At 33.4% G+C, this 16,412-nt stretch overlaps 1 long non-coding RNA gene across 1 annotated transcript in view; it reads left to right on the top strand.

Moving 5' to 3' along the window:
• Positions 1 to 16,412, top strand: part of LOC309849514 — a 191,332-nt gene that overhangs the window by 33,332 nt on the left and 141,588 nt on the right. The window lies entirely within an intron of this gene.

The following is a 16,412-nucleotide window of genomic DNA, read 5'->3' as shown; positions in this document are numbered from 1 at the left end:
AAAAAAAATAATTTAGAGTACTCCTTTTCTGGTGGGATGTTGGTGACTATAAGAGAAAAATGGTTACCTGATATCTCTTGACAGGGTTGTTTTCTGTTTTTTTTTTTTTGTTGTTGTTCTTGTTTTGCTTTGTTTTGTGTTTTATGGGAAATATCATTCTTGAATGACATTCTTGAATGTTATTCTTGAATGACCCAATGTTATTCTTGAATGACATTCTTCTGTCAGTAGAGACTGGTCCAGAAATAGACACATAGTCCAACCTGGAACATGAGATATGGGAAGCTTTTTTCAGTACCATAATAATTAATAGAACTATTGTCTGATGTTTGTGTCTCCCCCAAATTTATATATTAAAATGCTAACCCCCAAGGTGATATTATTAAAAGATAGGCCTTTGTATTTATAAAAGATACTTGGGAGCTTGATTTCTCCTTCTACCATGTAAAGACACAGCAAGAAGATACCACATATCAACTAAGAAGTGAGTTTTCACCACACAGTGGATATGCTGGAGTCTTGATCTTGAAACTCCGAGTCTTTAGAACTGTGAGAAATAAAGTACTGCTTATAATCCACCCATGTTATGATATTTTGTTATAGCAGCCTGAATGGACTAAGACAAATAGTCTTAAAAACTGTGAATGAAAAAGTTTTTCCTGTCTGATCCTCAGAAATATCCTATAATTAGGAAGGGAATGGCATGAACTTCACTTAGCATGAAGCCAATGCTGTGGGTGGCAGAATTAAATGATAGGAAGAATTGTCATCCCCAATCATTCCACTTAGTTGTAACATTGACCAACTGTAGAGCCAGTCGTCACTGTAGATTTTCTTTTTGATGAGATAAATTATCCTCAGTTATTGTTAAGATAATTTTTGTTATTCTCTGTTTCATTTAGTTAAAATAGTCCTAACTGATTCAGAAGTTAACAACTTTAGAACAGATATAGCAGGAAACAACTTGAGAACACATGCTAGTACATAAAAGTGTGACAGATTGAAAATATCAAATTTTCAAATTCATAGTATTGATATTTGTGAAATGCTATCTATGGGATATAAAAAGTGGAGGGTACAGATGCCCAGGGATAACTGTGAAAAGCTGAAGAAGATAAAATTGAGGTGAAAAGCAGAAAAGTCAGGATTAGATGAGAACTGAAGAACTGGTAAGAGTTAAGGAATGGATTGAGAATACACTAAATATAGAAGAAGACAGTAAAATAAAATATAAAGACAGAAAAATCTTCATAAGAAACTGTTTCCACAATAAGATAATGGCTACTGATAGCATGAACATAGTTTAGAATGCATTCTACATTTTCCCAAAATTAGATTTTATTTTATTTCTTTAAAGATTTTTATCTATCTATCTATTTATTTGAGAATGAGAGAGAGAGAGAGAGAAAGTGAAAGAGAACATACGAGGGGAGAAGGTCAGAAGGATAAGCAGATTCCTTGTGGAGCTGGGATCCTGATGTGGGACTCGATGTTGGGAATTGAAGATCATGACCTGAGCCTGGGGCAGTCGCTTAACCAACAGAGCCACCTAGGTCTCCCCCAAATTAGATTTTACATTAATAATGTGGACATAACCCAAATATTAAAATTAGATTTTGTTTCTAATCCATCTTTATATGTGATTTAAAATTACCTTCAATCCTGATACAGAGATAAAGAAATTAATTATTCATCATATGCTTTCTAATTGGAACACATAAAAGATTTTGGAGTCAAAATTCAATTACTTTTGATGAAGGGGATATCCATATACTTTTTCATATCCAAATGTATAGCTTAGAACATAAATATACTTACAAGATATAGAATAAAAATCACTGGAAATTATTCTAAGTTTTTTTTAAAGAATTACAAGTTACTGTAAGAAATGTTGATAAAGGGTTGTCTGGGTGGCTCAGTGGGTTAAAGCCTCTGCCTTCGGCTCAGGTCATGATCCCAGGATCCTGGGATTGAGCCCACACTGGGGCTCTCTGCTCAGCAGGGAACCTGATCCCCCTCCTCCGCCTGCCTCTCTGCCTACTTGTGACCTCTGTCTGTCAAATAAACAAATAAAATCTTAAAAAAAAAAAAAAAGAAATGTTGATAAAATTTTTCTTTTCATGATATATTTAGTCTTGCTCTTATAATCAACCATTTAATATTATAATATAGTCTGAATTAGCTTCAAAAATTTAAATAAAAAAATAGGTAAAGTTATACCAAGGGTCTCAAAATAAAAATCCTAAAGGAAAAAAAGATTTTTTTTTTTCCTTAAACAAGTGGAAAGGAAGACAGAATAGCACATGTAGTTAACATATATTGATGAGCTTCCACTTTATTTGTGTCATTGTCCAAAGCTGCCACTCAGTTATGGCTCCTCTGACACATAATTGCAGTAATTTTCAGGCAAAATCCTGACTGAGAAAGTTGTCTTCATGCCTAGCTCTGGTGAACATATTGTGTCAGAATTAAAGCAGAGAATGACCTTTATATCTTAGTTCTCGGTTCTCTAATAATTACCATGAGTTTTCACTTCAAGTTACAGATAAACGGGGTTAATTTAGGACGTCATAAAGAATCATTCTGAAGTCTTTTCCCCCTGACAATAAGTAATATTGCTCCATTCAGCTTTGGTTTATTGCTATCCTTGTTATTTCTCCTTGTAATCATTTGCAATGGTCCACTTCTGATTTTCTCTGGTGATAGTTTCTTTTCTTACACATTTAATCCTATTTTGTGTCTCTGTGGCTTTTTCATGCTGCTCTCTGCCTGTAATGACCTTCCAGTAACTCGAGATTCACCTTTCAAGTAAAGTATTAACAGCAATGCTTTAAACATCAGGTTATGTCAAGTGCTGATCTGTGCTCCCATAACATCCTGTACATATATCTACATTGCTCACTATATCATATTGGAAATAAATCCCTTTATTTTGTCTTATATCCTGCTACTGCATCTGAATTTCCTTAATGATATAGACCCATTTATATATCCTTCAAATTTTGGTGTTAAAAGTTTGGGGACAAACTTGCAAGTAATTTTGGGGGGAAGTCTTGAAGTTAAACCCAAAGAGATGGATTAGAAAACAAAACTGAGACTTCACATTCCCAATTATTGGATTCCTTAGATCTTCAGTAAATATCTTACTTTCTTATACTAGTCTCTTTATTTTAATCACCTAAGACTTTGGCATAGAGTATAAAACTCAAGTAACATGAAAATTTTGTTTTACGTTGAACAGACCCATGCTTAAGTAAAAACAGGAGACCGTAAACATTTAACATTTAATGTTTTATTCTGTTACAATTTTTTTATTTCTTTTATTCATGTTATTCATTTGATATCTTTCCAGAATGAATTTAAATGGTATGACTTGACCTATTTATTTTTCTATGAGTGATATAATTATCTTAATGAAATATGTTTAGCTAAAATACTTTTATAGGAATGCATTAGAAAGTAATGAAGATTGAAAAAATGTAATCACACACACATACATACACAATCCTCAGATGTATTAAAGAATTTATTGACATTTCTTTGAAATCATAAGGAATTTTAATATGCTAATAGCTTGCATACAATTTCATTGAAAATGGTAGAACATTTAGCTCCAAGGAGCTATCCCTCCACAAACATGGTCAAAGTAAGCAAAAACTGTTAGCTTTTGGAATTCTGGAAAAAAAATCAGAGTCTTATAGGGACAAACTAAACAATGAATCACAATGTCAACTTAAGAATAGTTGGAGAGCTCTGAGATATTTTTACTTGCCTTTCTTTTACCCAAACCTTCCATCAGCAGTGGTCTCAAAGATGGCAACCCATGTTCCCAGCACCTGGTACAGAGGGAGCAAGACAGATTTTGTTCTTAAATAATTGTGTTCATCTAATTTAATTTGCCTAGTGGTTGTCTGAAGGACGAACAAAAGCACTTGCTTTGGTTTCACCTGGTTCAGAACTCTCTCAGGGCACAAAAGTGACTACACAGAGGAAATTCTTCACTCCTGCATGGAGCAAGTGATTGAAATTTGAGAAACAATAATAGACATCACAAAAGCCTGAGAAGAAAATCTGTGAAGAGTCTTTGAAGAGTTATATCACTGAAAAATCTCACAGATATATTGGGGAATATAGAAAATTAGGTGCATGTCCAGAGCAGAATGTTTGTTCAGAAAAGACCTGAGAAGATCTTAAGCTTTCACCTCAGACTAATCTTCAGGCTCTGTACGAGCAGAAAATAAAATTAAGGCAGGGTTGTAAATAGCCTACTTAAGTGTTAAAGGAGTGTTCTAGCACATATCCACTGTGCAAAGTTTAAAAGAGTTTTTGTTTTTGCCTTCAAGAATTCAAATAAATCTGTCAACATTAGCTAACAAAGAGATAAAGGAACAGAAACTTCAGAGACAACACACAATAAATAATACAGTCTTTGCAAATATAGTTTAGGAAATTTCTTAAGCAAACCAATTAGAAGGCAAAGAAAGCAACAACCACCACAAATCCTGAGGTGGAAGAAGAATCTGACTACTAAAATTAATATAATATTCAAGATGCCCAAGTTTCAACAAAAAATTATAAAGCATGCAAAAAAAAAAAAAAGTATTCCTCACTCATAGGAAAATTAACCTAAACTATTTCAGTGAATAGGATTTCAGTGAAAGGTTGAAAGGAGATATTCCATGCAAATAGCAACTGGGAGAGAACTGAACTAACTATATTCTATCATAAGAAAGAGACTTTAAGTCAAAAATTGTTATGAGAGACATAGAAGAACATTATATATTGATAAAAGTGTCAATTCATCCATCAAGGAAATATAACAATTATAAATTTATATGCACCTAACAGCAAATAGATATCTAAGAATAGCAACTTTTGAGTCTTGAAATTCCTTTTCTGTTGACACTTCTTTGTAATTTACCTTTTTATAATTTTACCAATGATCTCAAAATAAAAACTTCATTCTTTTTTTCTGAGTGATAAATCTTAATTTTTTTTTCATAATTCTTTCTTTTATTCATCTTTATCAACTCAGCAAATTCTGGACAATAAGAAAAGCATATAAGATGCGAGATAAAGCAATGTCATCTGAACTTAAATTAAGAATTACAATAGATAGGGGCACCTTGGTGGCTCAGTAGGTTAAAGCCTCTGCCTTTGACTCAGGTCATGATCTCAGGGTCCTGGCTTCGAGCCCTGTGTCGGGCTCTCTGCTCACCAGGGAGCCTTCTTCCCTTCCTCTCTCTCTACCTGCCTCTCTGCCTACTTGTGATTTCTGTCTGTCAAATGAATAAACAAAATCTTTAAAAAAAGAAAAGAATTACAATAGATAACACATAAAATAATGCTCTAATAATAAGAGCGCTCTAATAAAAATAATGGAAAAACCTGTTTATCTCAAAATAATAAATTTATAGTGAGGCTCTGTCAATGACAGTACTAATACAAGAAAAATAATCTATTTCCAACTAATTTAATCATAACAGTTCTAAGAAAAAAACTAATAATAAGTGTCAACTTATACAAATGTGGGTCAGAAATGAGTCTCAAATGTGATGAGAATTTCTTAAAGCAAAATGTATGACAATAAAATTAAACTAGGAAGTTATTATGTTTAGCACTGAAACACTGCATATGTGTGTGTGCATGTGCGTGAGACAAGGTGGGGCAGTAGTGGGGAGAGAGAGAGTATACATATATAGTCTTTCCTTAACAAGTGTTTGCAGACTTTTTTCCATTATTAATAGGAAGTTTCCTGAATATATGCAAAAGATAATTCTCAAACTCATCCTATTCAATATTTTTTACAAAAATATGTAAAAAAAAATTATTTGATCAGCCTATTCCAATCCTGTGAACTAACAGGGAATTTAATCATTTTTAAGACTATATATCCTATTAATATTTTTGGCTTTGTAATAAAACCTAATAATTTTTAGGACAAAAATACAATAATTACATTAAAGCCACCTAGAATATTGGCCACGATATAATGTCCAAACAATGCAAGTTGCAACATACAAACATACAGATACAATAAGTAGAAGCTACCAAGACTCTGAAGGTCATTTTCCTACAAATATTAACTTAACTCCTCTAGGTATCAGTTTTTGAAGGGTGTTTTAAATTCTTGGTATTTTTATCATGATGAAGTAAAGTTTACTTGTTTAATTAAAAGTATGAAGAAATACAGAAATAATTCAATTAAAGATTTATATTTAAATTTTATAAGGCAAAAGTATACAAGTATCAAAATATTAATTATTTAAAAATAAGAAAATTGTCAAATTAACAACTTACAAATTTATAAAAAGGAATATGTAAAGAACTAGGAAGAAAGATACAAACCCACTGGAACTTTAAAAATAACATAGTAAGCATTTCCTGCTGAATACCAGCAGATTGTTCTTAAAGATTTTAAATTTTTTATATAAAAATTCTATCTGTAATGCTATTTCCCCATAGATAATTTATACGTTGACAACAAATCTCCAATCTATTTTTCAAAAATATAGCAAAAACAGCTAAATGTATATACACACATGCATTACACATACAAAACAATCTACTGTGTGAAATATTTGATGTCAAATACAAATACTTTGACCACCAAAGTATCAGTATGTTATTAAGCAATTTCTCTGTATGTTCACAATAACATTTCTCTTTGCCTTTGTTCTCTCTATACATTTATTCAGCATATTTTTGAATCTTTAGCTATCCATTGTATTAACAGAAGCATAGATTAAATATGCAAGGCAATGTGGAAATGTGTTCTGAACAAGCACAACATCATCACATTGAGTACAGCATTCTGATGCCTCTCTTAAAGCCAACAACATCCGAGACAGACAAACCTTTCTAGATATACAGTGAATTCTTCAAATAGCTACATAAATTACTGGTTGCTACTAAATGAATTTGTAATACAATTCTAGATTTTTCCTACATATATATTTAATATTTTATTTATATTTTCAAGTAAAATATAAATGTTTCCATGTAAATATTAGCCAAAAACACTGAACTGAGAGACATATAATGTATAGTCATAAAGATTCAAGCAATGGTCTACTAGATTAAATATTGGCACAGAAAAAACTTTTGTTCTACTCTTATCTTTGTTCAAGGATATGAGATTGAAATTATTCACATACAACATATTAAGAGAATAAAAGAAATAGAAACAGAAAGTTAAATCCATGCTTGAGGACAAAGAAAATGGACATATTTTAATAAGTACACAGGTATCAACAAAGATATATTTAATTTTACACACAATGATATCACTACCAACAGCCACCTGCCTTTATTCAAGTTTGACATATTCAGAAGCAATACATAAAACTACTTATTTTGTAAAGTAGTTATTAGGAGTACTTCTAATAAATATATTTATTGTAAATCTCCCTTCTACAATTCAGACCATCTGGGTTGACATCCTATTTCATATAGCATTTCATAAATTGTGATTTTACCATGCTTTTATTTAAAATAGCCTATAATTCAAATGGCAACATTTAGTTATTAAGTTGACTTTAGTATTAATTAGTTAACGCATAGAGATGATCTGATTTACATTCCAACATTGGGGTAATACATTCCAAGAAATTGTATCCACAACCCATTTTCCTCTTCCATTTTGGCTATGTTTGGCTTGAAAGTTCATAAACAAAATTCACAGTTTATGCAACTGAAAGTAAATTTTCATTCATGGTATTCTCACAAACTTATTTGGAGCATTACAGATATGCACATACATATCTTGATGTTCCAATTTAGAGGATGAACACTTTTTTTTAGGTAGTTTTCTATGATAAAATAAACAAAATACATTTTCCCAAAGCCTATTTGAATTGTAGCACTAACGGAATAATTTTTCAAAGTTGCATAGAATTTTTCTCTTTTAAAGAACAATTGTACTTCTGGTTTCCATTCCTGTATATAAGAAGATTGGAAATGGCCAATCCATCCCAACAAGTAAACAACTGAATAGATTGAAAAATCAACAACTCTTATTCTATTCCTAAAAGAAAGTAGGTTGCAGGAAAAACTGCTGCCATTAAAACAGAAGAGACAGCCTAGCATGCTAAAGTACTGTCAGAGCCTAACTGATCTGGGGAAGGGAAACAATGAACTCCATCTGGCTCAAGTTTTCCACGTGGGGGTGAGAAATATACAACTTTAGCCTACTATCCATACTGACCTACCTAAGAAGGGAGGGAAACAAAACAAAACAATACAAACAAAAAATGGAGAAACACTTGTGCAGTTCAAAGTCCATAGGCATAGGCTCACTAAAAAAAAAGTGAGATCTAACTTTTGGACTATAGTATGATTCTTTTCCTCTCATAGAGAAAATACTCTATATGATTATTTTAATAGTGGATATATGTCATCTTGCGTCATCATATTACTGAAAGTCTAGTTACAGCAATTCCTTTTAGTCTTTCCATCACATCTAGTTAATCAAGAAAAAAATTATAAGGCATACCAAAAGGTAAAAAACTCAATTTAAAGAAAAAGAGCAAGCATCAGAACAAGACATGGAGGGGATGTGGGCATCATCAACAGATTGGGAAATTAAAACAACTATGATTGATATGCTAAGGGCTCTAATAATAAAGTAGACAGCATCCAAGAACAGAAGGACAATGTAAGCATAGAGATGGAAACACCAAGAAATAATCAAAAATAAATTCTAGAGATTAAAAAACATCTACACACAGAAATAAAGAATGCCTCCAATGGGTTTTCTAATAAAGTGGACACAGATGAGGGAAGAATTTCTGAACTAGAGGATAAAATATTCAATAGAATCAATAAAAACTGAAAGGCAAAGAGAATAATGACTGAAAAAAACAAATTGGAGAGGCCAAAGCCTGTAGAACAACTACAAAAGGTATAACATGCACATAAATACCAGAAGGAAAAGAAAGAGAAAAAGGAACAGAAAAGAATATCTGAAGGAATAATAATTGGGAATGCGAAATGGTGCATTTTGCACTGTGGAAGTCACTTTGGAAGATACATGATCCAGAAGTTGTGCTCATTGGTATTTATCCAAAACAGTTGAAGACGTATGTCACACAAAATCCTGTACATAGATGTTTATAGTAGCTTTATTTATGGTTGCCCATTTCGGAAACAACCATAAAGTCCTTTGATAGGTGAATGGATGAATAAACCACAACCAGACAAAGGAATCTTAATCAGAGCTAAAAAGAAATAAGCTGTCAAGCCATGAAAAGACATAGGTGAGCCTTAAACACATATTACTCAGTGAACGAAGTCCATCTGAGATGACTATATACCATATGATTATATATACCAAATAATTCCAATTATATGACATTCTGGAAAAGGCAAAATTAGAGAGACAGTAAAAAGATTAGTGGTTGCTTTGGGTAGCATCAAATGGGAAATAGAGATGAACAGGCAGAGCACAGAGGATTTCTTAGGACAATGAAAATACTCTATATGATTATTTTAATAGTGGATATATGTCATCTTGCGTTTGTTCCAATCCACAGAATGCACAAAACTAACAGTCAATTCTGAGGTAAATTATGGGCTTTGAGTACAGTGTATCATTCTGGTGAGTGTTTCTGACAATGAGAGAGGTTCTCCCATGTGTGTGGCTTGCGGTGATATGGAAAATCTCCTAACTTCCACCCAATTTTATTGTAAACCTAAAACTGCTTTAAAAATAAACTCTTCAGGGGCACCTGTGTGGCTCAGTCAGTTAAGCATCGATTCTTGATTTTGGCTCAGGCCATGATCTCAGGCCATGAGATTGAGCCCCATGTCTGGCTCCACAATCAGAGTCTGCCTGAGATTCTCTATCTCCCTTTCCCCTCTAGCCTTTCCCCTATTCAGGCACTCTAAATAAATAAATAAATAAATAAATAAATAAATAAATGTATTTTTTAAAAAAATTTAAAAAGTAAAGTCTTTTTTTTTAATTTTATTTATTTATTTGACAGAGAGAAATCACAAGTAAATGGAGCAGCAGGCAGAGAGAGAGAGAGGGAAGCAGGCTCCCCACTGAGCAGAGAGCCCGATGCAGGACTCAATCCCAGGACCCCGAGATCATGACCTGAGCCAAAGGCAGCGGCTTAACCCACTGAGCCACCCAGGCGCCCTAAAAGTAAAGTCTTAAAAAACAAATTACATCTGAAATTAGAGTATATGCAAATTAAATCACATATTTGAATTCATATGTTATTTTAACATTAATTAAATTGTTTTGTCTCAGTAATTATGTTAAAAGGTTTATGTTTATGTTGGGTTCATAATATAGACTTTATTAGGGTAAACAATACTGGGTCTTAACTAAAATATAATTAAATTTGTAATGTAAGTTTCATGCACTCAATAATCTCTAGTATATCTGATTGCCATTTTAAAAAATGTTTTATAAAATAATACTGGATGATGGTGTTTTAATAGTAATTTGAAACATTTTTTAATTATAAAATTTCATATGTCTACCTGTAATAATCAAATGAAATTACAACAAATGGAAATTTTAAGTAATGGCACCCTTTAATATTTAAAGATTTTCCTCATTTATAATAATGCTTTGGCATATTATCAGGTACAATTCAGGTTTTTTAAATATAAGACTAATTTTGTTCAATATAAAACTGAATTTTTATGTTGAATAATGGACTCATCCCAGAAGATACAGAAGAAAGGAAACACTAATTTGCAAACTACTAACACATTGACAAAACAAAACAGAGTAATGTGAGCTGTAAAATGTTAAGACTTTACATCAATCAAAATATAGCACATTATTTAAACTGAAACTTTCTAAGAATAATACCTAATCCTCTAACTTCATGGAATGCATAGAATAACTTGTCAATCATAGAAACTTTATTTTTTTTATACTTGAGAGAAGTTAGGTGTACCAGCATTATTTCAGATTTATGTAGGGCATATATGAAATGTGAGCAATTTAGGGCTAAAATTGAACTTCCCAAGTTGTATTTTCATGTAATGTCCATGATTATCTAGAGATTTGCATCAAAAGATCAAAATGATGAGGTGATTATGCACAGATTCAAAATTTCAATCACACCATCTGTAGGTGGTCTCAATAATGAGATCCTCGTTGCCTAAAGGGAATGAAAAATCGGCAAGCTCGTTTTCTGCAAAATTAGAGGAAATACTGCATCTCAAATAGTTTCTCCAATCATGAAATAAACTTTTGTTATCATTTCTCTCAAATAATTAGCTCCTTTTAAACATAAAATAAATATTTTGAAAATAAAACTGAGGTTATTTGCAATGTCACTTACATGTTATGTGGTTAAATATGTAGTTAAGTATCTGTAATTTTATAAAGTATATATAGCTCTCATCTCTCAAATTTAATCTTCATTTACAAAAGCTTATCTAGTAGACATATTTTACAATAGGTATAGTGAAAATGGCAGCTAGAGTGTTCACTCTCCATTTTCCCCTGTGGTGCTCAGCCAGGAGAATGACCATGATTGACTGATCATTGGAATCTGCAGGGGAAATAGATAATCCTCAGGCCAAAAGTCTTTAGGAAGATGCTTCATTATGAATTATAATTTGTTATGCTACAGTGAAGACTAAGAACTCAGCATATTGTTAATAAATTGTCATGCTTGGGTCTCTTACGGTAATGATCATCAATCAATTTACTTAATGGTTAAAGTGAATGTATTTCCTGGGGAAATGATGGGGGAGAGTTCCAATATAAACTATTCAAATTGTTCAGAGTTTGGGAGATAAAGAAAAATCTTTAAAAATCACAGCATTGATCAAAGGTCAAAAACACCTCAGAGTACCTATTATAATAAAATTCAAGGGGCTCCCAGGTGGCTTAGTTGGTTAAGCATATGTCTTCAGCTCAGGTCATGAGCCTGGAGTCCTGAGATCTAGCCCCAGGCTCCCTGCTCTGTGGGGAATCTTCTTCTCCCTCTCCCTCTATTCCTCCCCCAACTCATGCTCTTTCTCTGTCTCAGTCTTTCTCTTGATCACTCTCTCCCAAATAAATAAATAAATAAATCTTAAAAAATAAAATAAAATAAAATTCAAAAGTGTTTGAAAGACTCCTTCCAAAATTCAGGTAACACAACAATCCTCTTGAATGTAAGTATGCATTCAACTGAATACACTGTTTTTTTGAATCACAAATAGCAACAATTGATGATTTATAGTACATGGAAACTGTAATAAATGACAGCAATGACATAAAGGATGGAAAAGAGAAATTGGAAACATAATATATTTATGTGTTATTTATTATCCTAATATATATGTAGATGCATACTAATATAAGATATAAAATATACTGTATCTATATATTATTAGTATATAACTCTACTACACATGAGATAATGTATTGTTTGAAGGAGGCCCGAGATTAGTAAAAAATGAGTGCTGTAAATGTGAAAAGAACTGTTATGATGGAAAGGAAATAAAATGGGATCATATAAAATGCTCAATTAAAATCAGATAATATAGCAAAAGATGTCTCTTTCAATATATTGAAAACAATTATGAACATGGTTTATATTAATCCATCTATGCCAATAACCACTTTAAATAGAAATGCTCTATAGACTCCAAATAAAAGTGAGATTGTCAGAGTGGATTAAAAAACAAAATAAAACAAAACAAAAGACACCAAAACCAAAACCCAAGACCTAACTATATGAGGTCTACAAAAAACCCACTTTAATATAAAAACTTGGGGCGCCTGGGTGGCTCAGTGGGTTAAGCCTCTGCCTTGGGCTCAGGTCATGATCTCAGGGTCCTGGGATTGAGCCCTGCAACGGGCTCTATGCTCAACAGGGAGCCTCCTTCCTCCCCTCTGCCTGCCTCTCTGCCTACTTGTGATCTCTGTCAAATAAATAAATAAAATATATATATATATATATATATATATATATATATATATATATATATATAAGACTCAAGGGCACTTGGACGGCTCAGTAAATTAAACATCCGATTATTGATTTCAGCTCAGGTCTTAATCTCAGGCCCTAAGATTGAGCCTGGCATAGGTCTCCTTGCTGAGCATGGAGCCTGCCTGGGATTCTCTCTCTCCCTCTCCCTCTGCCCCTGTTCCTGCTGCTTACACCCCCACCCCTCTCTAAAATAAATAAAGAAAGAAAAAAAAAATAAGGACTCAGATTAAAAGTAAAAGGATGGACTTCTGCCTCTGGAAAGATGAACTGTCATGCTTTTCCCTATTCCTCTTCCTAAATCTATAAAACCCTGGATGTTACATATAAAACAAAGGTAAGAAGTTTATGAAAGATGCAAGGACCTCAATGCCTAAGGAATTACATGGTGATGAATTCTTTGGCTTTTTTTTTTTTTTTTCTACTTCATATATTCTAAACTTGGAGTTGAAGAGCCCAGCATTCTAGGGTTTCAAAGAGCACTGACCAGAAAAACCTCTAACAAAAGCCTGTGTTTTTTCTAACAAAAGAAATAACAAACAACAGTCTAAACAAGACAAAAATATTAGACAATAACTGGTCTACTTCAGTAAAATAACAGAAAACACCTTAAACCTTACCTTCACCCATGCCAGCAGATGCGGAGTGGGGAGCCTGGATTTCCAGCGTTAGGAAGCTATAATGAGCTTCCTCAACAGTGCTGCTAGAATGTTGTCAGAAATCTCCCAGAACAGAGACTGGACTTTCATATCCAATTTTTTAAAAAAATATTTTAACTTCTTATTTGAGAGACAGGGTGAGAGAGAGAGAGCGCGCGCACAAGTGGGTGGGGGCAGAGGGAGAAGCAGACTCCCCGCTGAGCATGGACCCCCCAAAGTGGGGCTCAATTCTGAGACTCAGGGATCATGACCTGAGCCAAAGGCAAATGCTTAACTGACTGAGCCACCCAGACACACTATGGACTTTCATATCCAATTGCCAGTAATACAGTATTTTTGTTTGTTTGTTTGTTTGTTTTCCCCACTGTAATGTCAATGAAGACCATGTAAGGACCTAGGACTTCTAAACCCACCTGGATATAATGTGGTTCTTTCACCTTCAATACTGGGGTGGTATCAGAGAAGTTAAAAAAAAAAAAAATCAGGACTTTCAGCATTAGCCAATGGAAACCAATGCTGTCAGTGAAGACTACTAGGGGAGTCCAAAATCCCATGACTGACCAATAGTGATAAGGCACTCACCACATACTAGGGTATCAAATGAAAATTAGGAATGAATATGAATATGAAATTCTATCCTCATGCACATGCAGTGCTTCCCTTTACTTAACAAGATGCTGTCAAAATACGCACCTTAAAAAGAAAATTCTAATAAGATCCAGAGTCTCACAACATAATATAAAATGCCCATGTTTCAATCTTTTCATATAAAGAACCAGGAAGATTTCAAACTACATGAGAGGCATCATTTACCAAGAAGTCAAAGATATGGAATAAATTCACTAAGATTTTAAAGCAGTTGTCATAAAAATGGTTCAAGTAACAATTACAAACATTCTTGAAACAAATGACAAATTAGAAAGCTCTCTCTCTCTCTCTCTCTCTCTCTCTCACACACACACACACACACACACAATTAGAAAGTCTGAGGAATAAAAGATATAAAAGAACAAAATGCAAGTTTTAGAACTGAAAAATATAGTATCTGAAATAAAAACCTGGGTAAATAGGCTCAAGAGCAGAATGAGGGGACAGAAGGCAGAGTCCATGACATGGAAGCAATGGCATTTACCCAATTTAAAGAGAGAATCATAGAAAACAATGTCTCAAAAATAATTCAACCAGGGTTAAATTGAGCCTGGGTGACTCAGTGGGTTAAAGGCTCTGGCTTAGGCTCAGGTCATGATCCCAGAGTCCCGGGATCAAGCCCCACATCGGGCTCTCTGCTCAGCAGGAAGCCTGCTTCCTCCTCTCTCTCTCTGCCTGCCTCTCTGCCTAGTTGTGATCTTGTCTGTCAAATAAATAAATAAAATCTTTTAAAAAATAAATAAATAATAATTGAACAGAACATCAGTGACCTGTGGGACTATTAAAAAAAGAAGATCTAAGGGTGCCTGGGTGGCTCAGCTGGTTAAGCATCTGTCTTCTGTTCAGGTCATGATTCCAAGGTCCCAAGATTGAGCCCCGCCTTGGGGTCTCTGCTCAGCAGAGTGCCTGCTTCTCCCTTTCCCTCTGTTTATCCCCATGCTTGTGTTCTCACTGTCTCTTTCTTCTGTCAAATAAATAAAAAATAAAATATTAAAAAAGAAAAAAAAGAAAATCTAGCATTCATATCATTGCAGTCTTGTAAGAAAACAAGAAAAGGGGAGGCTGAGACACTACTCAAAGAAATAATGGTAGAAATAGTCCCAATTCAGAAAAAATATCCCACATACCTTTAACTTTAAGAAAGTGAGTATCAAATAGAATAAAACTACAGAAATACTTAACAAAACATTTCATAATTAAGCTTTTGAAAACTGAAGATAAAGAGTCTTGACAGCAAAGAAAAATGACACTTCACATACATGAACAGAAATTTACAACTGTGGATTCCTTTAGGATTTATTTATTTATTTTAGAGTAAGAGAGCACATGCACATACACACATGAGTGAAGGGGGAAGGAGAGGGGAGAGGCACAGGGAGAAGGGGAGGAAGAATCACAAGCAGACTCCCTGCTGAGCATAGAGTTCTCAATGCAGGGCTCCATCTCACAGTCTGGAGATCATGATCTGAGCTGAAAACAAAAGCTAGACACTCAATCAAATGATTCACTGAAACACTCCAACAATGGATTTCTTATCAGTGACTATGGTGGCCAGATGGAAGTGGCACAATAGATTTTTAAGTGCTGAAAGGAAAGAAAGAAACAAACAAACAAACAAAAAACTATCAACAGAATCTTACACAAAGTGAAAATATCCTTCAGGAATAAAAAAGAAGACAAGACAAATTCTTGACATTCTCAAATTCAAGACATTCTCAAATGAAGAAAAAGAGAATTCGTTATCAGTGGACTTATTCTAAAAGAATAGCTAGAGAAAGTTCTTTTATGGAAAGAAAATAATGTAAGAGAAAACACTGGAAGAGAGGGAAAGGAGAAAGATCATGATTAGCAAAAACGTTGATAAATACAATAGACTACGTTTCCCATGGGTCTTCTAAATTACTTTTGGTGGTTGAAGCAAAAGTTGACGTACTATCTAATGTGATTCTATTCGAATGCACTGGAAATATCTAAGAAAACTATAAAAGAGGGAGGATAAAGACAAACAGAGTGAAGTAGTGCTTCAATTCTTCACCCAAACTGGTAAAATGATGATAGTAGTAAACTGTGATGAGCTATGTTTATACTTAGTGATACCTTGAACAAGCATTAATAAAACCATACAGAGAAATTCACTAAAAAAATACTATAA

Source organism: Mustela nivalis (genome assembly GCF_964662115.1).
Source record: "Mustela nivalis genome assembly, chromosome: 16".
In the NCBI taxonomy this organism is placed as follows: domain Eukaryota; kingdom Metazoa; phylum Chordata; class Mammalia; order Carnivora; family Mustelidae; genus Mustela; species Mustela nivalis.
This window is presented reverse-complemented; position numbering and strand designations above follow the sequence as displayed.